This window comes from Anas platyrhynchos, chromosome 4 (assembly GCF_047663525.1).
Source record: "Anas platyrhynchos isolate ZD024472 breed Pekin duck chromosome 4, IASCAAS_PekinDuck_T2T, whole genome shotgun sequence".
In the NCBI taxonomy this organism is placed as follows: Eukaryota; Metazoa; Chordata; class Aves; order Anseriformes; family Anatidae; genus Anas; species Anas platyrhynchos.
Genome location: NC_092590.1, coordinates 19,662,280 through 19,688,446, shown reverse-complemented (window position 1 = coordinate 19,688,446; position 26,167 = coordinate 19,662,280). Strand labels below are relative to the sequence as shown.

The 26,167-nt window shown below is 38.8% G+C and overlaps 1 long non-coding RNA gene across 10 annotated transcripts; it reads left to right on the top strand.

Annotated features, from left to right (window-relative positions):
* Positions 1-1,015: 1,015 nt before the first annotated feature.
* Positions 1,016-24,752, top strand: LOC113843486 (uncharacterized). Of its 10 annotated transcripts, XR_011808954.1 has the most exons (8): positions 1,016-3,736; positions 13,394-13,632; positions 15,697-15,872; positions 17,084-17,225; positions 20,147-20,316; positions 20,685-23,142; positions 23,470-23,555; positions 23,882-24,752. It is a non-coding gene; the product is annotated as an uncharacterized lncRNA (long non-coding RNA). The 10 variants fall into 10 exon arrangements; XR_011808952.1 differs by lacking the exon at positions 23,882-24,752 and having other exon boundaries at positions 1,018-3,736; positions 23,470-23,688; XR_011808950.1 differs by lacking the exon at positions 23,882-24,752 and having other exon boundaries at positions 1,018-3,736; positions 23,407-23,688.
* The last annotated feature ends 1,415 nt before the right edge of the window (positions 24,753-26,167 follow it).

Here is a 26,167-nt window from a genome sequence, read left to right as displayed (position 1 = left end):
CTATGTACATACTTTTCATGTTTTATGTTGCTTTCCATTCTTTCACATATCCTTTTTAAGAGTAGGTTATGCTTGTTAATGTTTGCAGTATTTTTGTGTGCAAACTTCATATATTTTTTGCTCTATTACTTAATGCAGTATCAATTTATCCTTTGGATTTATTTATCCTAGACACTAATTTGTCACTACACTTAACATTTAGGTTAAGCTCCCTCAAAGTTTTGCATATGTATTTTTCTAGAATATGTGAGTCCCTCCAGTAAGCTTAATGGAACTTCTGAAGTTTGAAGTTGGGAGCATGATACGTTTTTTTTCTTGATCAGTCTTCATAAGTCAAGTACAGTAAGACAATACCTTGCAGAGCTAAAAATTACTATAAAATAGCAAAGGTGAAAAACTCTTCTGAATATTACACAGTGCTTCACTTTTGCTTAGTTTAGTTGAGTAAGGCCACTCTTGAGAAGATACATTCATCGATATTTCCTTTTTCAGATGTTTGACTTCAGCACACTGTTTGTCTGCATCATGCCCATTTTTACTTTTGATTTGAATTATACCAGCATCTGTTATGTTGAAAGTGTTCTGTGCAAGTCCTAAAAAACCCTGCTGACTTTATATGAACATATTCTATTGTGTCTTTGAGGATAAGTGCCATCAATCAGCAAAGTGAATCAGTGGCATTTGGCTATGTTTCACATATACAGATCTAGAAATTTTCTGTATTTGAAATTTGAAAACATGGATAAAACCTTTATCCTGCACAAAAAGGGTAAATGCAGCTTGATTCACAGTTCATCTGCCAGTACAGTTTGTTCATGCTGATGGTCTCATGCTAAAATTGTCTTCCCAGCTCCATTGGATATTGTGAATGCACATCATCAGGCAATGAGCACCCCTTAACTCCGCATGCTAGACTGAAGAAAATCAATTTGAATTCTCAAAAGATGAAGGTAGTACAGATGGCCACTGTATGTTGCCAGCTGTTCCACAACACTGGAGTCTTGGAGAGGGATTTAAAAAAACAAACAAGAAATTGGTTTGTAAATTGTAGCAAGCTATTGAGCTGCATCACTGCCCTGTTTATTATCACAGGACACTGAAGAGCTCAGACAAGTGGAGAAGAGTTTTCTTCACACCTGCAATAATCAGTAATCACAGTGTGGTGGAAGGGAAAGAGGATGTAAATATGAAGTTTCACAGCCTTGCCCCCATGAAAATGTCAGCTCTATAATATAAGATTTCAAATGGAAAGATCTGTCTATCAGCTGTGTAAGAATTGACTATATCTTGTAAGCTGTACTGCAGGGATAACAATTTTCTGAACAGAATTTTGGTTATGTGTTTTCAATCATGTTAATTCTCTGCTTGTGCCTTCTCTTTTTCTGCTCTTTAGACTAGTAACTCCTTAGGACTCTTTCTTTAAGAGTCTGTAGTAAATACTAATGTTGTGAAAGTTCTGCAGGCTAATGGGCTTACCTTATCACGTTTAGTAGAAACAGTGCACAGAAGTAATGCTTCATTTTACAAGCCAAGTTTAAAGATTGTGCATAATTCTGAATCAAACGATCCTAACCACCCCCTGAATTAAATACCTTAGATATCACACTGAGTAGTTTTCCTGTTAGCATTTCCATTGCTAACAGAGTTCTGTGGACTCTGGAGAACCAATGCCCAAGTCTAGGTCAGACCAATCTCTCATAGTGGCAGCAGAGGTTGGTATTTAGGAACAGCATATGAGTGCTCAAGTTACACTGCACCTTCCCCACAGACTCCTCTAGTAGCCACAGTTGTATTCCCCACCTGTACCTATACTGTCTGTTCATGGCTCTGTTGCCTGTGAGTTTCTCTCATTTGTTTGCAAAGCTGCTGGCACAGCTGCCGTTTTTTTGGCAGCAAGTTCCTAATATTCATCACCTGCTGCTTAGAGAAGTGCTTTCTTTCATCACCTTTAAACTGATCTACAGATAATTTCATTGAGGGCCCCTAATTTTGATACTGTGGGATTTGATGAAGGATAACTCTGCAGCCACTTTATCAACCACCTCCATGATACTACAGAGGTTAAACACATCCCCTTCAAGCTTTTCCAAAGGCTCTTCAAAGTCAAGAGTCTTAATCTTCTCCTCAGTTTCTTCTTATAATTCTCCAGAACTCTCAGATAAATCCCATACAGTCCTGGCTAACACCTAATTTATTGGGTCTAATCCTTCTACATTTACTCCCCAGTGACCTAGCCCTTATGACTTAACCGCTACAGAGAATGTACTCACTGCATGTAGGACCCTGGTACCATCAGCAGTTAAGGTCTTTCTGTCCCTATCCTTTGTGCTGGGCTTGTGGCCCTGGTGAAGAAGCACTTGTAAATTTTGCCCTTGCTCTTTTGTTTGACATTGCACATGCCAGTTGGCCTGGCTGGCTGGCAGGCTGGTTTCTCTACTCTATTTATTGTGAATTTGATGTTTATTCCCTCCTGACCTTTCAGAGACACACTGAACATTAACCGCATCCTCTCAGGGGTCACATCAGTCTGAACCAGGTGCTCTCATGTGCCTGTTGGCTTTCACCCAGCTCCTAGCATAAATACTGTTCTACAACCTTTTTAATTTTCAGTGCCAGCAGACTGGCTCCATTTCGATTAAAGTACAGTCTTAATAGGACCACTGAGGGTTTTTTAAATCTATTACCCTCAAAGTGTTGGTGCAAAGGGTACGTGTGTTCCTCCAGCATTGTTCATCTCTCCTGACAGCAAGGGTCATGAACACTCCGAGGTCCCAGAGGTTCTGCAAAAGCTTGTAGCCACTCTTCTCAAACCACATGAATCAAGTTTTGCTGGAAATCTAGAATAATATGGACTTAGAACACTGTTCAGAGCTTTTGCTCTTTTTCCAAACCTGTGTTAAAAGCACACTGCTGAAGTGGCATTTTTAATTTTTTTGTTGACCATTTTGTAGTTTAGCAAAATCTGGTTTAAAATAACTTCTGATAACTTCCTCCTTTCTTAGTAATTACTTTTCTAATTTTAGTCTGCTTATCCTCATATTCTTAAAATGTTTATGGCAATAAAAATGACAATCATAAAAGCTGTCACATTTATTGAGTTGGCATATAAATTATGTTCCTTTCCAAACAGTCAGCAAGTTAAGACATTTTTTTTCTGGTGTGGGGATGAAGGGGAGTTTAAAAAAAAATGATACATTTAGAGGACATTAAGTGACATTTAGGGAATATTAGAGGAAATTCTGCATTCTGGGCAGCTTGATAAACTTCTCATTTTCCAAGTGCCTGACAAAGCACTCATATTGGGATCACTCCAATATGGTTTCTAGCCCTATTGGTCTTGTGGAAGGTTTTTCTCCCTGACTAAATTTGTCTCCCGTCCAATCCAGCAAAGGTTTCTAACTGCTGCCAGGCCAACCTATCTACTCACTCAACCAATCCTATAGAGGCCAAAGGGTATTTAAAAGGGTTTAAATATCCTTTGAATATTAAAGGACTCAGGAGGAGCAGCTGTGTGCTTGTTTGGTAATCAGTGCTTGGGGCTGCTGTAGCCGGTGGCTCCTTCCTCTTGCTGAGCTTTTGGTTTCATGACTAGATGCTGGTCTAGTTCCTGATCCAGTCCAGGCTCTTGTGCTGGCTTTTACTGTATTGGAGCTGACTTCTGAAGCAGGTGTCACGTTCCTCATGAAGAGAAGCCTTGTGTTGTTGGTGCCCAGGCTGTGTGACACGGTACAGCATGGTAAGTACTAATGAATTGTTGAAATTCATTGTAAGTTGTTGTAATGTACTGCTTATTTACTGCATGTTTTAAAAAAAAAAAAAAAAAAAAAAAGCAATTTACAAATTTGGGGGTTTGTATTATTATTTCATACATACATATATACAAATATGCATATATAGATATTCATATGTATACATATATATATATATTTGCGTTATTGGGACCTATTATATGCTTTAGAGCTATGAACTGTTCTTAACTATATCTTGCAAAATCTAGAGGAAAACTAGATGAAATTAAAAGTCTTCAGTAGATCGAGTCATCTGCCTTTTGAAGGAAGAACATGGTTTTTAAAGGGGGTGAACCTGATTCCTCTTGTGCTTTAAAAACAGAAAACTGAGGTCCGTAACATTTCAATTGGCAAATTAATAACTTGTAATGCATTAGTTACTTTAATAACAGTAAAACATTATAGTTTATTTAGAACTGTATTTTAATATCCTATACTATACAACTAGATTCTAACGCAGCAGCTCTTCTTTTTCCTTTGTGCTTGGTTAGTAACTTTTGTCACGGACTGTAAGAGTCAAGTATTTATTTTTTAACTGTGGATGGTTGTTTTTTTTCCTTTCAATTTCCATCTTATTTTATATGAGAACTATGGGCATTATTTTCAACCCATGATAAACAAACCTGAAGAGTTAATTATTATGTAATGATATAGCTACTATTATATGCCAGACCCTTATGCTGAGATATGCTTTCATAATTTATCCTGACTTCTGGGGCCATGTTATTTTTCTACATTGAGGAAAACTTTATTAGAAAAGACTTCAAAAACTTCTTGTTACTGACGTACTTAAAGAACATCTGTGGTATTTAATTTTTCTTCCTTATATTTATATAAATATAAAAAATAGCTTGATAAATGATTGGATTATTTCCTCACCACAAGAGAAAATTGTAAGAGAAAATGCAAGGGGTGATAATCCAATGAAAATTATCTCCATGTCTAGTGATATGAAGTGAAGTGCAGGTATAGTCAAAGAAAGAAAAATATGATAATAAAACTCACTGCATGCATAAGTGTGTATGCCACAGGCGAAGGCTCACATTCAAATTCTTCATAACTATGTAATCAGCTTTTTTTATAATACTACCATTCAACAGTTATTTATTCGCCACAGAACATATGTGGCCTTAATTGCAATATTACTGACACCCCCCTTCAGTAATTAAATATAAAAATTTACAACATAGCACATATTTGCATTACATGTGTTACTTGGATTTTATGAACTTGGTAAGGGGCTTATAATTGTAATTAGCCTGACTGAACTATTTAGAGTTTGTGCTAATGAAGTTTGTAAATGAAGACAGTGTTGCAGTTATACTCACCATTATTTATGAAATTCAATGTCATTAGAAGTCTTAAATTTTATTTTCAATAATTATGATGAGTAGATATCAAAAATATAGGGATTACAGCTTAACAGGTGTCAGCTAATACCGTGCTTGAGCGCTGTAAATAGCCCAAGGAGTATATTCATGTCTAATTGTCTACACTCCAGAGTACAACAGCTGCCACTTGTAGCAGATGTATCATCTGACTGACGATATTCTCCAATGTGTCGACAGGCTCTTCTGGTGCAGCTGATTATATATGATCGTATTTGGCATAGCGGCATACCCTTAATAGACACTTTTATCATTGTTCACTGAACATTGGAATACTTTAGTCAGCTGTTTATTATGCCAGCAGTAATGGAGTATCAGCCAAAAAAATTCATTAAGATAGCTGTTTACTGGACTATGGAAAATGAATCCATGACCTTAACAAACTAGTGTCCACATAGCAAAATATGCAAGAGTGGGTGGAAACAGCAGCCTCTGCAAGAAGCCTTTACACAGAGAATAGTCTCTTCCAATCCATAAGGGTGATCCCACTGCACTGGTGCTACCTGTGCAGTTTAGTGTATTAGGGTATCAATTCCCACAAAGTTCTCTCCAGTATGACCGCATTTGAGAGAAATTCATTTCCCAGGTCTTTAGTATGGCTGCACTCAGAGACAAAATGAAAAACAGAAAATCAAAAGTGAGAAAGCTATATAGTAGGTATCAAGTCTAATTTTATTATACTTGAAGAGTATCCTGTGCCCAAGGAAAGAAAGACCCTATAAAACTACTTGAAGCATTGACTGATTAATGAAAAAAGATACTAGGATCCAAAGCTTTGATTATGAGTCTGACTGAGGCTTGGGAACAGGATGACAAATAATTGCCAACAGCTTTGTGACTTGTAAAAATGAATATTTCTGTGAAATTCATATAATTCTCATGTTTTGGTTCATATTCCTGATTCTCCTGTCAAGTTAATCACCCATCACTTCCTGGAGGAATGATTAGAAGACTTTGAATGATTTAACTAACATAGGTCTGACTTGTTTTCCTCCACCCTTTCTCTTCATCTATTTTTTCTTTCAGAGCTGAAGTTTCACTTTTATTAGTTACCATAAATAGTTTATTTAGATACTCAAACTTGCTTTTTTTTTTTTTCTTCTCGTCTTCATGCCAGAACTCCATCTTATATAGCCTCTTTTAGATTGCTTTTAAATATTGACTCTAGCAACCTAATGAGGAAGGAAGTTCATTCATGGAAACTGCTACAAAATGAAATCCAGGTAATGGACCGTGAAGTCAGATAAAACGCTTCTCTTTGTGCTAGGAGTCAGAAGGCAAGTAAGGCTGCAAAGACTGCATACGTTAGACAAGAAAATGCTATACAGGAGCGTGTTTCCTACACAGGGAAAGGATAGCTGAAGAGCCAATGGAAGAACTAATTTAAGATATATCTTGTTTGGTGCTTATTGTTGGTAATCTGACTGAAGAGCAGAAGGACTTTGAGTCTAATATGGACAATCTCAAAATAGGAATGGAGTAAGAAAAGTATACAAACCAAAGAGGGGGCATCAGTGTTGTGACTGACTTCAGTATTTCCTCTTTATTTTTCTAATGCCTTTTTTTTTTTTTTTTAATATATTTACACATCCAGTTCAGCTCTTCTCCCAGTAGTATTAAAGAAGAAAATAGCATACTCATAGATTTTCCGTCTGCAAACTGTATCTTCCTCAAAACTAAGAGGTTGTGTGTTATGCTTTGAGTTTCCAGCATGATGTTTTATGAGTGCAATAACATTCTGATTAACATAAGACAAAAGAAACAATGTCCTGTGATATCAGTCACAGTCTGAGGAGAGCATGAGGAATCCATTTGGGCATGACCGTTCCCCTGAACACTGGTGATAGCGTTAGGCTGACAGCCACCTGTGGGCATGTAGGCTGTGAGACAGACTCTAGTTTCTGGTGTCAGTGGTAGCTTTTGCAGGCTATTTGAATTTGCTGCATGCTTGACATGAGACCACTTGATTGCTTGTTAGCAAGTCTTAGGCAGTTCCCCCAGTCTCTTCCTTTACAAAGCTTTGAAAGAAAGAACTTGGGCAGTAAAGGATATGACAACATAGTGCTGAGTATCAGAAACCAAGGAACTTTGGTCAAATGAATAGGTTTAAAGAAAGGAAGTCCCAGCCAAAGAATGGTGAGCTCTTCTACTGCCGCTATTGTGGCAGGAGGCTTTTTTCCTCATAGGAAGAAAACTAATTCAGCATCTCTTGGTGATTCAGGATACTGTACACACAAATTTGAATTGAATGAGACATATCTATGATACTAATTCAAATAAGTGTCAGTGTTAAACATGTTCCTTGAATTGTTCATATAAAGCTACAAGTGATGTTTATTCAAATGTATAAATATTTTAACCTCTTAGATTTCTCCTTGCCTTTAAGATAGTAAGAGGAGCTAATGCAATTGATCTTCAGGTCCAAGCACAGAAGTTACCATTTTATCCTGGACACTATCCTGCCTCTGAGGCAACTGAGCTAGCTTCAGCAAGGTGAATGACAGGGCCCACAAAGAAAAGAAAGTGTTATCCAAATGCAAGTCTGCACTTAAAAGTACAGGCAAGGTACTGTAGATTCTATTTGCTTGCAAGTAGTTGATATAGCTTGAGTAGAGGTGGTGGAAGCAATTAGACTAGAGGAGAGACATTATCATGCTATCTGATTCTTTAGCATCCAGGAAGGAGCTTTCAGAGATTGTTATTGTTCAACAACTGTATAGTGTTTGAGTTTATTTAGTTCTATTCACTTAATGAGTGGAATGAAAAATAAAGTAGGTCCAGGACATTTATTTTTCTCTAGAATACTGCACCAGAAGGAAAAAGATCAAATCAGTCTGAGTTAACAAAGTCAAAAACAGTCTGAATGAAGAAATAATTGAATGATCATATTTGATACCAGAGTAATTTGTGGGAAAATTGATTTTGGAACCCGTGGTAGGTAAGAAAAATGTAATTGTTTGCAGCTGTCTCTGGTAGGTGTCCAGGATAGATCTCATGCCATGCAGTCTCTTTTCCTGATTCCCCAGGAAAGATTAAGGTATTGCCTTAAAATAAATGAAAGATATGGGACAGAGATAGAACTTCTAGTGTCAGCCACTAAAGAGGTAACAATAGATAACAAAGCAGCAGGATTTTGGAAGTAAGCTACTGAGAACTGATAAATCCTCCTCCACTGGAGAGTGATTAATTGTAGAATCATGGCCTGCACTGTGTGGACTCTCAGAAGACTAGAGTTAATAAAGTTGAAGTTGTATCAAGTTACAAGTCTTTGCATCTTGCTCATCCTGAAGGGCGTGGAGTCCTCTGGTGCACAGGTACAGTAGTAAGCATGAAGATTATATGGGAAAACTCCTAAATCAAACCTTTACTTCAGCCTACCTTTGAATGTACTCACAGATGGTACATTATATAAAAAAAAATAATAAAACACCCTGCTGTCTGTTTTTCTTGTATTTAAATGCCTGTTACATTTTGTCTCCCTGCGGGATCTCTCCTATTAATTCATATCAATTTCACTGTCTATCCAAATTGTTCTACTTCCTTATGACTTTATTCCTTTACCACCTTTCTGTTTGCTTCATTAACCCTCCGTAATTTCTCCAAAACCTTTTTAGAGACCTTCACCTTTGAAGCTCTTGATCCACCTTGTTTCCAGTGTCTTGTTTTCCCTTGTGATCCTTGTCTTTCCATGCTCTAACAGATACAGATATAAACTTGCTCATCCTACACTGGTCTATAGTTTCCTAAAGTTTTCCTTCCCAATAAAGCTATTTTTGTTTTGTTTTTCTTTCAATTTCAGGTCTTACAGTATCCCTGCTATTGTGGTATTTGGGAATTCACCAAGTTGAGAGTCACAGTCAGAAACCAGTAACCAACTTCTGCGTTACTAATTCAAAGGGAATCTTAGATGCTGTTCTGAAATGCTGTGTAAGGAACACATGTAACTTAAATTCACACTCAAATTTCTTTTCAGGTATCACTGGTTTTAATTGCCTAATACTACTTTCCTAAATCTAAAATTGAATTTTTAAGGAAAAAAATAAAATATTATGGATGCTAATTAGAAGTGTCTATATCTTTCTTTTGGCAGTTGGCATTCTTTGTCCCAGTACTTCAGAGTCTTTTAGAAAGTATTTGGGAGTTTTATGATCCCTGATTCATGCTGCCAAATGCTTGTTACCAAATGTTACAGAAAGATAACTTGATATTTGTAATTTTTTGTTGGCAAAGAAGATAAATTAACTTTTATCACTTACATAGCTAGAAGAAATAGCCATTGTCTACTTTCTGTCTGGAAGCATATCAGAACATCTTGCCCAAGTTGATTCCTGTTTCAGTAAGCTATGTCTCTTTTGGAGGGGGAGAGGTCCTATTCTGATTTCAAATGTTGCCATCACAGTCCATAGGAAAAGTTTACCAGTGTGTAATGAATATTTACACTAAAAATGTACCTTGTTTCTGGTCTGCATTGGTTTAGTACTACCTTTTTCTTTGAACCTTGACTGCTAGACAAAAGCATCATTTTGACCAATTTTCATTTTCAATAAATATGCTGTCACATTGTGATTACTTCAGGTAATGATTAGGTTGTCATTCTTCCACCTTTTTGTTTAAACAACTGATGTCTAGTGAGATTTTTCTATTTTCCCCACCAATCTTGTATCCTTCATTTGATAGAGAAATCTTTAGAGAAGAAACATAACTGTGAGAAGTTGGTGTTTATTCTGTCAAAAGATGCAATAGAAAATTTCAGGCTTTTATGTAAGATGGCTGAGACCTTCCTGGAAGGCTCCAGGGAGATAGATGTGTGCCAGATTCTTGACACAACAGTACTAGTGTTATGGCTATAATTTGGCATTTGTTATCTGAATTTTACATCCAGGAATATTCACTGATCAGCAGTTCTAATCTTCATAATCTTCATATCCTGTCCAGATTCACTACTCTTTTCCCCCATTCTGGTCTTAAAGGTATTACTTTGAATTTTCTATGTAAAACATAGAAAAATGTTTGGTTTTTTTTTCTATGAAGCCATCATTTGCACGACTTCAAGATACCAAATTATTCAGATGGCAGCATCATTCTTTGATGAGAAGCCTTCAGACAGAAGAGCTGTGCCACCATACCTTCATACCCTCACACCAGGTTCTGTCGCACCTGATTCAGGGCTGTGATTGTTCTGGTCTATGGTTTATCCCCATTCTAGATACGTATGATGAAGAGACCAAGCTTTCATCACCTAATGGCTTTGTCCTTTAATAGTTGTATATAAAACTATGAATATATTCACATATGATTTTTTGCATCCCACCTGTCTTGGGCAGCTGAGGTGTCTGAATGTATTCACACTGTAAACATCCTGAAGTATTTGACAATATGCAGTATTCATAAACTCGATTCAGAGCAGCTCAGGTCTGCCACAGCATGGTAGTTAAACCTTTTGTCTAAGGGAGATGCACTCACCAGCATGATATTCTTTTGAGACAAGCAGGTCAGGCTACAGGTGCACTTGTATTATTAAGTTGTTTTTCACTCTTAATCCATTTCCTATGTGAGCCTCCAGTCTTTGTGCCCAGCCTTCCTACTTAGATTACTTTTTAAAAAAATCAACATCCAATTTGAATGTATGTTTTCAAAAACAATAGATTATCTTTTAATTTGTTTAAAGCCTCATCCCTGCTTCTGGAATTATATAAATAATAGAGAGGTGTAACTCCTAATTGAAATTGTTAGCTTATAGGGAAATTGTTCCTTTGAGATATGCCAAGTGGTAAGGGCAAATATGAAGGAAAATAGAGGCTTTTCTATAATAACAGGTAACTTTCCTTTTGTGGAAGCTTTTTAGCTAAACTGACAATCTCCCTGAACCTGGGGAAGAAAACCAGTCAAAAAAAGGTCACTTGAAACTATTGGAAGAACTCGGACATTCAAAAGGTCCCTCTTCAGTCAAGAGAGACACTTAGAAGAAAATCATTATGTTTAGTTATCCTGTGTTTGCCTTTCACAGCACAGCAACAGTGAGAGAGCACCCTGGTGGATAGTTTTAGATAAGTATTGCTAGAAATGCTCAGTAAAAACTGGCAAAGGTAAAATACTTCTGGCTCAGCAGCCTTTGTGAAGAGTGCAAACATGGAATAAACTTGCAGAGGAACCCAAAAAAAAAAAAAAAAAAAAAAAAACACAAGAGAAAAGGGTTTTTTGATGAGAAGGGGTTGGTTGAAATATGAAGAGGGCTGTGTTCAGCTGTTCTGGAGATGAGAGCGCCACAATGTGGGCTGTCAGAATGTGACAAGTAGGTCATTTGAATAGCTTGTGGTTTTTTTGTGTGTTAGTGTTTTTTTGTTTGTTTGTTTTGTTTTGTTTTGTTTTTAAAGGGAAGGCACAGTAATGCAATACAACCTTTAGCATTTGACATACACATCTTTCCAGATGGAATTCTCCAGGATGATCAGCATTCTGCACCCACAACAAAAACTTTGCACTGAGCAATGACTTTTTTTTTTCCTGAGATTTTTTTTTATTATTTTATGGTTTTCTGCACTTCACCTTTCCAAGCAACACAGACTGTTGCAGTCTTTGTGTACCTCTGCCTTTGATAGCACCTCCATGTGCAACCTTTCCTGCAGCAATGTGACCACTTCGGTCAAGCTTTGTACACAGGAGCTCAGGACTCACTGGATTTGGAAACTGATCTAGTTTAAAAATCCTGTTTCACCTCTTCAAGCAAGCTAGTCAAGGTGTAGCATGGTCCAGGAAGTTAGTTCTAGTTTTCCATCAAATATCCTCCCAGAAGATATCCAGTCAGAGGGGTCTCTGAAAGCATGCATCAAACATTTACAAATATGAGGAAAGGTCAGAGATTGGCCAGACTATCCTAGATTACAGTAGGTTTATTGGAAGAGGAAATAGAGAAACTGTAATCTTAGCGTTGACCTCAAGTCTCTCACTAGGCTTAACTCTATGCCATATGTCATGGGGAATTAGGTTCTCATCACCATTTGGGAATCAACAGAAGATTTATTTTATTTTTTTTTAGATGAGTAGTAATCTCTAATAATAGAGATACTTGTCTTCATGAACTACAAAAAAGCCAACACTAGACAGACCTGTGCAGTCAATGTATTAGTAAACAAGGGAATGTTGCAATTTTAAAGCTCTGCCTGATTTGATGCCATACATTTAAAGTACATCTCCTTGTAGCATCTTCAGTTGCATGCACAAAGTCTACTGTCCAGATTCTACTATCCCAGAGTGGGGGAAAGAAAGAAAGAAACTAGTAATATTTTATGTATTTATAGAAGTGTATTTAAATATTATTAAACAAAAATGTTAGAATTGCACAGAATCTCAAGATTAATTGATTTTCAAGTTTGAGCATGTATCTTCAGGTGTCAGACTAGAATAGCTGATCAATGCACTGGAAATCAGAAAGGCTGCACACTAGGGTGTGTTTTTTTCTATTTGAAATAACAGACCACGAAAATGTGGATTGAAACACCACAGAAAGAACCATTCTTCTGGCTGGAAAAACTCAGTCCAGTTTTAAATGGCTTGTACTTTGTGCTTATATATTTTCATCAAAGAATTTCACACTATTGTCAATTACACTTGACAATCTGCACTGGAAAAAGACAAGTATGTTTACCGTATAACAAGATGGCAGTGCAAATCCCCAGAGCAGTAGCATCTCCTCAGAGTTATTCATTATAGATGGCTTCACAGGACTTTTAAAGCTTTCCTTAATGGTGTATTACCTACATTAGTTTTATGTCAGAATATTCAAAACCACCCTGTCCATCTTATTGAGGCAACAACACATCCCTTTCAGCAGAGCTTTCATTCTGCAATACATTGCACATAGTAGCAACCACCGAAATATTTCCCCTGCTGAGATCATGAGCCTCCACTACATGCTGTTCAACCATCCAATTTTCTGCTGTCTGACCAGCTCACACCCCAGGGTGTACCTGCTGAGGACCTGAGGGGAATTTGTAACGTAACTCCCAGAAAATGCCTGCATGTCACAGATTGACATCACAGATCTGTGCACGTAGCAAGGCATTAAGATGCCAGTTTGCTGTGAAGGGTTTTTCAGAAATCATTTACAGGGACCGCTGATCTTTGCCTACTGTCATCCTGCTCCTTGCTGTCCCCTGCTATTTGTCTTGCTGTGAGTGTGGGCTTTCAAGTACGAAATATTTTGTCTCTTTTGAGCAGGCTCAGGAGTGCTGAAACTGTTTGTTCGGAGTCCAGGGTTTTGAATTCAAGCTTGAAACATGGGATATGGAAAGGAAGAAAAAAAAAAAAAGACACCTGAGTGGAGGAAAAGGACTGTGGGATTATGACACCCCATTTCTTCTGCCAAAGAGATGTTGCAACATACCTTAGTGATCCATAGTCTCTCGCGGAAACCTCCACCGTGCAGCATCTGGACTGCAGAGGTCGTAAGTCACAAGGTAAAGTACCAAAAGGAGCTACCCAACGTAAATCCTAAGACTTATATAGGGAAACAAACCTTTCTGGGTGGTGAACAGGACCCAGCTGGCAGCAACTCTGGTGTCCACAGAAGAGTTAGCTTGTACAGAGATACCACCACTGCCTCACACTGATGCAGATAGACCATAGAGCCTTCATTGTGCCATGGTACCTCTTCTTGCACTGAAATTGTCAGGAGTGCTGTCTAGGCAGAGGCAGATCTATGCAAATGCAGACTGCTTGGCACAGTTCTGCCGGGGGGAAGTTTGCTGGCAGGGTATTTCCCAGTAGGGCTTTATGGTTTATGTAAGGTTTTAATCTTGTTCCTTCCAAATAGTCTCACATCCCTTGCCTTGGTCTATCTACACTTTGTGGATGTTTTTAGCTGTTCAGAGTTCCAATATTTGTAGGTCAGGGACCTTCTTTTTTTGAACTTGCCAAATGGTTTTGTAAAAGAGAGATTTCCCTCTGCTGAATACTGATGTTCCTACTCATCTCCCTTCTGAAGCAGATCCTGGCAGTTCCACCAGCCTGACTGAGTGTTTCTAGGCTGCCTTGCTTCCCAGCTGGTTGAATAAACAGTTATTTGGATCACTGAAAAAACCTGCTCCCCATGCAGCCCACCTGATGGACCGCAGGCTGAGCTGCTTTCTTTTCAGATCTCTTTTCTGGAGGGGAATAATAAGTTGCTCATTTTCCCTATGCAGCCAGCACTGCTGCTGGCTCTGTCCCTCATTTGCATGAAGAAGGTTTGGGTGTTTTCTCAGCTGCTGGGCTCAAGGAACTGCCTGCTGGGGGTAGGTGATGCATTCCATTTGTTGAATGCGTTCATGGAACCTTCCTCGGCCCCTGGGGCTACCCTGGAAGCCAGGTAGCCTGGCTGGTGGCCACCCAGCTGGAGGGCTTGATGCCCAAGCTGATGGTTGCCAAGGGCTTGGCTGAAGAACTTGGCTTTAATGAACTTGGTGTCTGCTTGGTGTGTGAGCTGTCTGGGCATGCCACCTTTAGGTTTCAAGGATGCATTTCTGGTTTTATTCTCTTGCATGTCATAAGGAATCAATCCAATGACTTCTGTTTTCTGTTGATCTGCTAAAATTGAAATTGCTTTGCCAAGGCAGTTCATTAAGTTCTGTACTTTTTGTATTTCAATTGTTGTACAAATAGCACTGGGGAACACTGAAAGCTGTGTTTTAGTTCTAACCATCAATTCTGGTTGCAAATGGGGGAAAGCACCACAATGCAGGTGTCAGGTTTTTTTCTTTTTTTCAGATTGTGCTTGTGGCAGGACTATGTGATCTGACCAAACAAACACAAATTTATTTATTTTTTAACTGGTAGCGAAGATGATACAAAGGATAATTTTACTATTTTACTTGTTTTGCTCTTTTGTGATGTAGTTTTTTTAAGTGATAGTATTTGTTATTGCTCTGTATATATGATGGCTAAGTAAAAAGTTGATTATAAAAAAGTGCACACTTGGTAGATATAAGTGATAAATCTGAAAGTATTTGAAGAAAATGCACTTGTCATTTATAGCTTTTAGCTTAATGTTACTTTGTCTCTAATACCTCTAATTACATGTTTTCATAGATAGTTCTGTCCTTATAGTAAACATAAAGGAAGCTGCTGTAACTTTGAGTTCCTAAATATCTGGATACAAATAATATCTACCTGTATATAGATAATAGACAAACATGGAGGTACACAAACAGTCAGGTCTTCAGATGTGGTAAATCACATAGCATACGATTTAAATCGAAGAGCCATCTGTTGTACATGGACATGTATACCTATATCTGCTAAGTAGAGCAGAAAGGCATGTTTATACTTTTGATATTTTTCTTAGTTATTTCCTCACCTGAAATTTCAATTGACAATGTTTTGAAAAATTGTTTTCAGGGAGAAAGAAATCAGCATATGGCCACCAGCTATTTTTATAATGTGATTTTTTTTATGATGTGCAATACATAGTAGATGATGTCATTTGGTTTGAAACTATTTTTGTATTTCCTTTTAATTGTTTTTTGTTTGTTTGTTTTTTCCAGGTATTTTCTCTTCAGCTTCCAGAACCAAGATAGAAATTAATGAAAAAGGTACAGCACTAACACAATCGATAACAGCCATATTTCTTCAAAGGAAATAATTTTCTGTTTTTCAAGTTTCCCAAACAGCTTTTCTGCTGCACAACAGGGGAATGTGCCAAACCCCTTGAAACTTAATGGTAAGTTTATTTTTCAGATAATCAGAATTCCAAACAAATGCTTTTACCCACCAGACCATTCACGTCCCATAGTAAATCTTTACAGCATATGTATAATCCTTCAAATTACTTTTTAATCTCTTATGTAGGCTGAGATTATTTTTTTTTTTTTTTATTGGGATGGGTAATTTTTTGCACTTTACACATTTCTGGGAGATATTCTTAAAATTATAGAGGAGATTATTTCCTGCAAATCTTTTTCAGTTGATATAAAGACGGTATTAAATCTACTCATGAGGTAGTTTCTTCATTTATGTTCAGAATCAATTAACAGTGTTGAGTGTTTATAAACAGTAATTGTTGAGGATGCATATGAATCAAACTAAGTGATTAATTAAACATTTTAATCTAAAAAATGGTCATTACTTTTTAGCATTTTCCTTTAATTTACCTCTTATTTATTGCTCGGGCCATTTTCATACATATGCTCAGTACTGACAAAGCCTGTTTTAATTCTGTATTCAGTTTGGGATGAAGCATTTAAAGAATGGTACGCATTTGGAATGAGTCAACAAAAGAGTAACAAAAATGGGAGGTTATCTACAAAATAGCACATACATAGAAGAGACTTTAGCTTACAAAACCAAGAAAAGCTAGAGGGTGGAGTGGGGGAGGAAGGTTTAGGGAACCAAAATAAATAAAACCAAGGAGGAAGGTGGTAGCAGTTTTTCTTTATGCTATGGAGTGGAGAGAGAGTGAGTCTGTTCTTCATATGCTTAATGGAGGAATAGGAAAAAAATAGAGTTTGAATTCTAAGGGAAAAAATAGTTTTTGAAATTATGGAAACTTTTTAAACTCATGACATGAGCAGGTTATTGAGTCTCCTTAACTGGTGGTGTTTTAAAACAATTCAAAAAAAGTTAGAGTAGATAACTTTTGTTCTCCTTCAGCTCAGTGATACTGTATGAAGTGTTAGAAAATTGAAAAATCGTTGTTCTCATAGTTACTGATAAAAATATGCGATACAGCAGATATTTCTAAGTCCTGTAAAAAGTAGTATTAAAAGATTCCTCAGACACATAAGTGATGCTTTGAAATTGCTCCTCAACAAACCCATATGTATGAATTTTCTGTCATCAAGTTATAACATTTCAGCATACTTTGCCATTAAACGTCCTATTTGTGAGTATTTGCCTACTTATTAACAGTTTTAGTGTTTATTTTCCCTGTAGGAAAATGGCACTATACTTCTAGTCAGCATTTGGAAGAATGTTCCAGTTTTGAGGCAGAAATATGGAAGATTCACAGATATAAAGCCATCTGAGCATCTCCAGTTACTTAACTCCAGACTTACCTTCTTGTTGCTAACATGAGGTATGTAATGTGAAGTGTGATGACACAGAATGTAAGATGTTGCACTTCATACAGTTATGTGAAATTATCAGGAGACTGGAAATTGAGACATTGTGGGTGAATGAAATGAAAGACAAAGACAGCTTTGGCACGTATGTGGCAGAATGATTTGGGACCAGTGATTCCAACAAAAATTCAACCTTTCCTTTTTGGGCGTGTTCAGATCAGTGTCTGTGATTTTTGTGTTAATATATATGTACATGCATTCTGGTCCCCACAGTGTATCCAGTCCTTTTTCTGTAGGTTTTCTAGATTGTAGATGCCCTCTTCAGAGACAATCCTGAGGGCTAATCCTAGTACAGCTGAATAGTTCTTTATTCCTGACAAACAGCTAACAAAGAGGCATTTTAAACAGAATTTTGTACAGAGCTCAGAGCAACTAGAAGCAAAAATAGAACAAAATAACTGCAAAACTGAAAAGCATTCAGGGAACATAAGTTTTCCTCAAGGAAGAAGATTTCTGTGTGTGAGTATTGCTTCACTAGGCTTTTTCAAATTAGATAGTTTACCACTGTGTAGTGAACTTAGCAGAGAATGACAGTTCCTCACTTCAGGAACATTAGACCTTTAGAAGTCTACAATAATATTTCTGGTTCCTTTGGTTTAATGAAAAAAATATTCAGATAGGAAACCATTATCTTTTTGTTAGCACTGATCTTTTGCAAACTAAAGTTGTTAAAACTTTGGAGGAAAAAAAATAGGTTAAGGTTGGTTCAGCAACTCCAATTAATTCAGTGTTTCATCAACTGCTTAAAAATTAAAGGTGACATAGAAATAGCTTCAACTATCCTTAGACACTTGTTTCCCTACTTTTTCTCCAGGGTTCAACAGACAGCTCAAAACAGGTGAATCTTCATTAGTTTCTTACATTGAATAATAAGTTCATATATTTTGAATTTGCCTGCTACCTTTTGAAATCATTTTTCATTAAGAATATAATAGTATTCACATCTTCATTAGATCCATTTTTTTACTTGGATTAAAATGGATGCTTGAGCCCTTTCTTTCTAATTTAAACAAATTTTGCTGTACAGTCACTTGCAGCTATCTTTTGGGCATTTGTTAGACAAGCATAGAAAGGTGGCCACACTGTGGAGAAAAAGAAAGAAAATGTGTTTCAAAAAGCAACTGGAGCGGCCTGGAGTAGGCTTCTTATAAAAGTTTGGGTGCTTTTACATTGATGTTTTTGCTGTGTTTTACTACTGCAAAGATAAAATGAAAATACAGGTAAAATGAGTCACTCGTTTTAAGTGTGCATCACTTGCAATTTTTATCTAGTTTTAGAGGAACTGTCTTGTAAGTGTAGCACAAATGCAGATAGCACCTGTGAGTATCTTTTCTTCTCTTGCTTCCAGGCTCTCAACTTCTTTGAAAAGGTAAAATGTTGCTGATACAGGACTTCTCTTCAAAAAGATCAAATATGGAAAAGCATGTTTTAGACAAGCATTGTTGAAAACCTTTGGCAAGGAAATGTTTTAATTTTAACCCTAAGGGGAGATTTTAATAGATTGGGATGAAATCCAACCAAAATTAGTATTTATTTTGTATGATTAAATTTTGATCACAGTTTATAAAAATATATTTAAGTGAGAGGTTATTTATGATCCTCTTAATTAAGGGATAAGGTAAATAAGGAACCTCAGAGGGAAGACTGTATGTCCTCTGATGTCCTAAAAGTTCCTTTAAACTGGGAAATCTCCAGAGATTATAAACTGAAGCAGCAAAATCTGAGTTTTATTTAGAGTTTTTTCAATATTTCCCTTCCATTCTTTCAATTGAACGTGTTCATAGATAAAACAGAATGAAAATGTATATGAGTATCTTCAGTTTATGCCTTTCGTCATTGTACCTGTAATTGCTGAATGTAGTTACTTTATAAAGTCTTGTAAGGAAGTCAGGAGGGACTTAAAAGAATTTGAACTTTTGTACAAAGCTTAATATCTATGTCTCTATGTCTTTGATATTGTCAAGGGAAATGTCAAGTCTTTATCCATGCTTACATAAATAGGCAGTTGAAAGACTCCTTAACAATAGCATTGCTCTTATTTACTGCATATTTCATATTCTGTTATAGTTAGCAATGTCTGCTTTATCTCTCTCTGGGATTCTTTCTTTCCTTTCAGCATCTAGAAGGAACATGGTCAGAATTGGTTCATACAGAATAATGTTGTATTCTGAAAATATCTTAAATTCAGTCTATCTTCTATTATCACTACAAAGAACAGGATCACTGTGAACAGATTTTCTTGGGTGTTCAGAACATGATAATTTCTGTGTCTCATACATGTATGTACATACCATTAGCTTATATAGCATACAGCATTTTGTGGAAAATTATTTCCTTGTTGTAATGTGTTATTAGCTTGAGTGCTGTACAATTCTGAAACTACTTAATGGTATAGAGAATCTTACAGATCTCATTAAGAGGTTTATTTCAGATCAATTTTATTTACATGGGTACAAAAGGATATGCATCCACATATGGATGTGCAGCAGAGGTAATATTTGATTGTTGACTTTTCCCACACCGTTCTACCTTCTACATATTTTCTATATGACAATCTTAGTGTCCATCCTCCCATAAATGAATTCTGATGCTGAGAGTGTATACCTTCGTAGAAATAAAGGAAAAATGTTATACCTTCAACTATTCAACATTGGCCAAATACCAATAGAGTATTTTTATTTTTATTTTTTTTTATAATGCTTGCAGATGCATTGAGGGTTTCTGTGGTGAAGCATTCACTAGGCAATACCTGTAGAATACTGGCTGAGGTTTCTTTGCCCCCCACCTTCAAACTGAGGTGGTCTCTTTAATAGGGATACTCCATGACTGTCTCTGCAGGCTCATTAATTTACCTGTTTTGATTCTATCTTGCCAGCTGTACTCTATCAGGGCACAGCCCCTGGCCCTTCTCCAGCTTTTCCTCCTTCTCAGCTGTTCATCTGTCAACACAGAGGGTGGATAGCACTGCCTGATAAACCAGTACTCAGACTGATGGTGGGTGCAAACAAGAAACAAGTAACCAGAAGTTCTTGGCCTTCGAAACAAGTGAGTGTTGTCTGCTGAGGTTATCAGGTTCCCGGTAACATTCTTCTGTCCTCCACCCTTTTCCACTCAGCTCCATAGAAGCCAGTAGCTCTGGACTAAGGCTTACAGTTTTGGACAGCAATACATTTGCTATGTATGCAAATACATACCTTTTTGAGGTGTTTCTATATAACTAAATTCTTACTGCATGACAGCTTTTTGCCTCTAGTTTATACATAAGCAACATTCTTACATGTCCTTAAGCACTGTTTAGAGCAGGTGTTACTTTCACATTGGACTGATGTCAAACAGTAAATATGATTTGAACCAAACATGTGATACTGCCTGCTTTCCTTTAATGATGTTATATGTTTTTATGTCTGCCACAGCTCATACAAAAGAAGGGAGCATATAACATCTGGTAGGCCCATGACAACTGAAGTCAAATACTGTTGCCTGGTTATGAAATTATGGTAAAAAAAAAATCTCTGGCTTCTAAATTTTACCTGTGAAGTAGGTAAGTAGCCTTGTTCTGTTTATTCTGAAGGCTATAATATATGTGAGGGAATAAGGTACTTGGATACATATAGTGAAAAGAGTTTCCAATTATTTTATTCAGGCAGAACTGTACTCCTGAGATATTACAATTAATAAAAATAAATCGAGTTTACTGTCCTTTCTCTGCATGGGGAACAGGTTCTCTTCACTTTCATACCTCCATTTCTGTTTAGTCTGGTCAACAAATCATTTAATTCAGATCTTCACTGGGAGCATCCTATGCCCACGGCATAGTCCCTTCCTGCTCAGGAAGGTCCTTGGCTTACCTCTACAGCAGTGAACATGAATTATACAGAAAAGGGTGTTGATCTGACTTTGATTTGGCAAAGTTTTTGTTGTCATAAAGCTAGATCACTATTCTATATATGAAGGAGTGGGTTTTTTTGTTTTTGTTTTTTGTATCGTTGTATGTCATATGCTGGGTTATCAGAACACTGCTACAATTTTTCCCCACCTTGCAGAACTTAAGTCCATCCTCTATTAATAATGGTAATCTGAAAGAGAAATTATGCAGTTAAGTGCTTTTTCATTAACTAAGTAATCTTTAACTTCTTGTTGAAGAGAGGAATAAGTTTACTTCCTCGGTGCAGGAAAAAAGGAGCTTTTGTAGATTCAGAGCTAGTTTCGGATGTCATCTTGTGCATGTACAACATTTAATGATACTTCTTAGTCTATTCATACCTATGCAGCTTCAGAACACATGTGCATATACACCAGGCTTTTTATATGCTTATATATAGTATAGTGTATACTATAGTGTATACACTATATACGCTTAGTATACACCAGGCTTTTTATATGCTAACAAGTACTGTATTTTGACTTTTCTTCAATGTCTAAACTTTTGAAGGCAAATGTTAGCCTAGCAAGAAAAAACAGAAAAGCCTTCACAGAAAATCATGCACCTTTGCTTGTGAATAAGATCATGAAGGGATTTAAATCATCCAGCCTACATAGTCTAAACTCTAGAATTGTTCTGAACCTGAGAAGTCCACAGAACAGTTTTTTGTAATAAGAAATAAAAAACAACAACAACAAAAAACTGTTCTGTAAGTATTGGTGTTTATAGAGAAGAAAAAAAAAGGACATGCTTATCTGAATGTTTTGCAGACTCATCTCACAGAAGATAGCTGAAAAAATTAAAAAAAATAAAAAATAAAAAAAAAGAACTATGTTAGGGTGATAATGCATAGCAGGAAGATAGGACTCCAGTGGGAGATAAACAACTACAACAAATGTGTGTAAATGTGAAATAACAAAGTCTGTTGTCTTAGATGCACAGTAGATGGCTTGAGATTATCTTAATTTAAGACTGCCTATGAAATACATGCAGCATGCCAACCTGTGCAGGTTTATTCCCTATTCAATATTGTTGATTCCAAAGAGATAGTATGTGGTGCAATGCTGTGTCATATATAGCTTAAATACACTATTTTTTCAAAAGGGTAAGTCAGTGCTGTTCAGGCAATGTGTATGTAAATATTTGTTAACAATACTTATGGATAGTTGAAGTTTGAAGTGTCTTTTGTTAGTAACTTACTGTAAAAAAATGTTATGCAACATGAGCTTGAAGTAGTACACCAATCTTTTGTCTTCACTGTTGTGTCAACTACATATACAGTTTCCATGTTTTGATCTACTCTTAATAGGGAAAAAAAAAAATATATAAAGGACCTCAGTTTGCTTAATTTCATGACAATAGAGATGTAAGCACCTACTGAACATCTTTTTTCTATACTGTTTTTAATAGCATTTTACTTGGTTTTATGTACAAATGATCATGTTGTGAAGATTACTATAAATAATAGCAATTTTTACTATATATATAGTGATATATATACAAATATACATAGGTATATATATAAAGGTAATTATATATATAAATATATTTATATAATATTATAAATATATAAATTATAAATATATATATATATATAAAGGTAATTATTACCTTTCTGTATGTAGACAAGGAGATGGACTCTACCAGGGGGGAGCCAGACGACCTGGGGGAGCCAGTCCTGTTCCCTTCATAGACAGGCTCCCTGAAGAAAAAGTGTGAAAGGCGTCATTGTTAATAGTTTCTGAGGTAGGGTCAGGGGAAGATGTGTTTTCCCCCTTGTTCATTCTCCCTTTCTTCTCCTTCAGGTGAGTTATGGTAGCCTTCCAGAGCTTCGACTATTGGGATGTTCAGACGAGCACATTCTTCTTGGTATGTCTCCAGAATGCACTTGAGGTTTTGTCAAAGGTTAAAGAAATTCGAAAGCGTGTCATGCACAGATGTGTTGAGAGGTAGGAGAGTTATGTGTGGCAGGGAGAGGGGGAGAATTTCTGGTCCCCAGAGTCCCAAGGGTGAATGGTGGAAGGGACTTGTAAATCATTGTAGATTGTCATTGTTGTCAATTGTCACGTAAATTAAGGCCATGCAAGTACATGTACTTTCTACTGTTTCCTCTTCCCTTTCATTTGTTGTCTGCTTACTACCAAATATTACAGATTTGGTGAAATGCCTTAAAACATCATAACTTTTTAAATAACAACTTCTTTTTTCTGTAGGTCTGCCATTAGCTGACAAAGTAGAAAGGTGTGCTTTTCTCTTTCATTCTTGTATAAGTGCAGAGTTAAAGGCAATGGCAATTTAATCCGTGACTGAGGCTCTGCAATGGTGCAAGTCTATCCTACTGCTTCAAGTTCAGTGATGCAACGTGAGTTTACACTAATTAACTTTCAGGGATTTAACCAATTTAAAGCTTTTGGACTATGACAATTCTGATTCCAGACTAATAGGTGGTTGGCAATTGCATTGTGCATCACTTATTAAATTGTCTCTGCCTCGACCCACAGGCTTCTTTTTACTATTTCTCTCCCCAATCCCAGAGAAGGAGAGGGCAGGGCGAGTGAATGGCTGTGGTGTTAGCTGCTGGCCAGGGGAAACCACAACAGCAATGTAGTCATGTAACCAATGTTCAAAATCAGCCTTACCTGCATGTACTTGAGCTTCTGAGGTTATTTTTTATTGTTTTATTTTAAGGGCTGGGAAGGAAGCTCAGAATCCACGTAAGTAACTTCACTGAAAACAGACAAGGTGAAGGAAGTACTCAAACTCCCCAACACAAAGCAACTGTAAGACCCAGGAACACTTACCTGCCAGATTCTGAGCTTGAGTCACTGCCAAACTACTTTGCAGGGAAGTAGCACCACCAGGATTTTCCTGTCCTGAGAAGGCACCACCAACGTAACTAGCTCATAGTCTCTAAAACTATTTCACAGAGATGGTAGAAAACGAAGAAAAAGCAGCCTACTGGGGAACACTGAGTTCATTTCACCAGGACAGGAGAAAAAGCACCCTAGGTAACCTGAGACTCAAACTCCCCCTGGGAAGGCAACTCCTCCCATAAGTCCTCATGTTTCCTATATAGTAAAGGTCAAATTACCCACACCTGGCAGATTTCACTTCACAAGGCTGGAGCCAAGAGACCTTGTGGAATAGGCTCCTCTACCTGGCTTCAGTCTTTTAAAGTCAATTGCTCCGTATCACTAATAGAAATAACCTGACAAGGGGCTTAGTGGTTAGAGTTGACCTAATGAATTAACTACAAAAGGTGCACAAGAATTGTATTTCTGTTAGTCATTCTGTCAGGAAAATTAGTACAGAGCCTGTTAAAATAAATAAATAAATAGATAGATAGAGCAATCAAAGAAATCAAAGAAAATGACCTTAAAGGCAAAATTGATGTAATAGATTTTCATCTGTCTAGTCACGACAGATGAAGGGAGGAGGTTGCATACACAAAAGAGGGCAAGACAACTTCCCAAACTGCATCGCATTGACAAAAAACTACCTCAGAGTATTCCTACGAGAACACAAAACCCCTGTGCAAAACACCACAGATAAAACATCAGGGCAAAAAAGGGTGGAGCATTGGTGATTTTTTTTTTCGGCGACCTGGGGAAGGCGACCTGGGGAAGGCGACCTGGGGAAGGCGACCTGGGGAAGGCGACCTGGGGAAGGCGACCTGGGGAAGGCGACCTGGGGAAGGCGACCTGGGGAAGGCGACCTGGGGAAGGCGACCTGGGGAAGGCGACCTGGGGAAGGCGACCTGGGGAAGGCGACCTGGGGAAGGCGACCTGGGGAAGGCGACCTGGGGAAGGCGACCTGGGGAAGGCGACCTGGGGAAGGCGACCTGGGGAAGGCGACCTGGGGAAGGCGACCTGGGGAAGGCGACCTGGGGAAGGCGACCTGGGGAAGGCGACCTGGGGAAGGCGACCTGGGGAAGGCGACCTGGGGAAGGCGACCTGGGGAAGGCGACCTGGGGAAGGCGACCTGGGGAAGGCGACCTGGGGAAGGCGACCTGGGGAAGGCGACCTGGGGAAGGCGACCTGGGGAAGGCGACCTGGGGAAGGCGACCTGGGGAAGGCGACCTGGGGAAGGCGACCTGGGGAAGGCGACCTGGGGAAGGCGACCTGGGGAAGGCGACCTGGGGAAGGCGACCTGGGGAAGGCGACCTGGGGAAGGCGACCTGGGGAAGGCGACCTGGGGAAGGCGACCTGGGGAAGGCGACCTGGGGAAGGCGACCTGGGGAAGGCGACCTGGGGAAGGCGACCTGGGGAAGGCGACCTGGGGAAGGCGACCTGGGGAAGGCGACCTGGGGAAGGCGACCTGGGGAAGGCGACCTGGGGAAGGCGACCTGGGGAAGGCGACCTGGGGAAGGCGACCTGGGGAAGGCGACCTGGGGAAGGCGACCTGGGGAAGGCGACCTGGGGAAGGCGACCTGGGGAAGGCGACCTGGGGAAGGCGACCTGGGGAAGGCGACCTGGGGAAGGCGACCTGGGGAAGGCGACCTGGGGAAGGCGACCTGGGGAAGGCGACCTGGGGAAGGCGACCTGGGGAAGGCGACCTGGGGAAGGCGACCTGGGGAAGGCGACCTGGGGAAGGCGACCTGGGGAAGGCGACCTGGGGAAGGCGACCTGGGGAAGGCGACCTGGGGAAGGCGACCTGGGGAAGGCGACCTGGGGAAGGCGACCTGGGGAAGGCGACCTGGGGAAGGCGACCTGGGGAAGGCGACCTGGGGAAGGCGACCTGGGGAAGGCGACCTGGGGAAGGCGACCTGGGGAAGGCGACCTGGGGAAGGCGACCTGGGGAAGGCGACCTGGGGAAGGCGACCTGGGGAAGGCGACCTGGGGAAGGCGACCTGGGGAAGGCGACCTGGGGAAGGCGACCTGGGGAAGGCGACCTGGGGAAGGCGACCTGGGGAAGGCGACCTGGGGAAGGCGACCTGGGGAAGGCGACCTGGGGAAGGCGACCTGGGGAAGGCGA